This window comes from Plectropomus leopardus, unplaced genomic scaffold, assembly GCF_008729295.1.
Source record: "Plectropomus leopardus isolate mb unplaced genomic scaffold, YSFRI_Pleo_2.0 unplaced_scaffold5180, whole genome shotgun sequence".
NCBI classification, from domain to species: Eukaryota; Metazoa; Chordata; class Actinopteri; order Perciformes; family Serranidae; genus Plectropomus; species Plectropomus leopardus.
Genome location: NW_024656874.1, coordinates 415 through 1,746, shown reverse-complemented (window position 1 = coordinate 1,746; position 1,332 = coordinate 415). Strand labels below are relative to the sequence as shown.

At 37.7% G+C, this 1,332-nt stretch overlaps 1 long non-coding RNA gene across 1 annotated transcript; it reads right to left on the bottom strand.

The window, feature by feature from the left end:
- Positions 1-86: 86 nt before the first annotated feature.
- LOC121939591 lies at positions 87-1,080 on the bottom strand. Its single transcript, XR_006105488.1, has 3 exons — positions 1,021-1,080; positions 226-288; positions 87-127 (listed from the first exon to the last, which is right to left on the bottom strand). It is a non-coding gene; the product is annotated as an uncharacterized LOC121939591 (long non-coding RNA).
- Between the last annotated feature and the right edge of the window lie 252 nt (positions 1,081-1,332).

The window sequence follows — 1,332 nt, the reverse complement described above, 5'->3', positions numbered from 1 at the left end:
ATGAGTCAAAGAGAGATGAAAGAAAAGATTTATGTCACTGTTCAGGTCCGAGGACACAAACTGCTCTCGGATCAGTTTTTGGCGCGCTGACCTTCTCTCCCGCTAACCCCGACTGCCCGGGACTCCCCTGAGACACAAAAACAAAAACAGCTGAGGTCAGTCTGTCCAAACGTTATCTCTGAAAACGTGTCAGTAAAGTTCCACGGTTTAAGATCGGAAGCGTACAGGAAGTCCGGGGGATCCCGGCGGTCCTGGCAGGCCCGGTTCACCTGGATCTCCACTCAGCCCCTGCAACACAAGCAGCCAATCAGAGCACACGCTCCATCAGCCAATCAGAGGACAATCTGTACCAGCTAATTAAGAGAGTCCATTAACCAAAACCGATAAAGTTTTTTCTCTAAAATGATTCACTTTATGCGGCTGTCGGGACAATTTTGCCTTAAAAAGCTCGTACACATGGGTCATTATCATTCCGTAAAATAAAATACAATAAAATAAAATAAAACTAGAACATCCATCAAGTCTTCAAAATTAAATATTTTAAGTGGACATGATTTTGATGAATGTAAGATTGAAAATGTAAAAGGTTAATTTATCATCTGAAGTTATCGATCACTTTACGCTGTTGTAGTGGAAAAATTCACATTCAAAAAGCATGCTCAAATTAAAAAATCCAAAAAATGAAATGAAATTAAATAAAATTAGAACGTCCAATCAAATTTTCAAAATTCAACACAATTAAATAATCAATTTAATATTCATTTATTGTGCAAAAAAAGAAGAAATATTTCAGATTGGGGCTGATGTTTTTCTCACTTTGACAAGAAAAAAAAGGTAAGGCCAGAAATCATTCTTAAATTAATTTCTGCAGATACGGATTATTTTTTTCAAAACTGACGTGAGTCGATCTTCAACAACTAAAACGTCCAGACGGCAGAAGGACACTTCTGGATACGAAGGGTGTGATTTTCTAAACGTGAGCATTAACTGACGATGTTTCACAGACTGAGGAACACCAACGTTTTCTCCGTCTGGTCCTCGAGGTCCCGGCGCTCCTTTAATATCCTGAGTGACGGGAAAGATGTACGAGTCTCCCTGAATGCAGAAACAGAACAGATAAATGTGTTTCAGTCGTGATACCAGAAAAATAACTTTTGTGATTTAACCCTTTAGGACCCGCTTTGACATCACACACACTCGAATCGCTCTGCACACAAAATGCACTTTTTAAAACCAAGCTCTAAAAAATATTATAGATTAATATTATTTTCCACTTTCATTGAGTATATTTTGACATATCTTGACATATCAAATATACATTCATTTTAATTT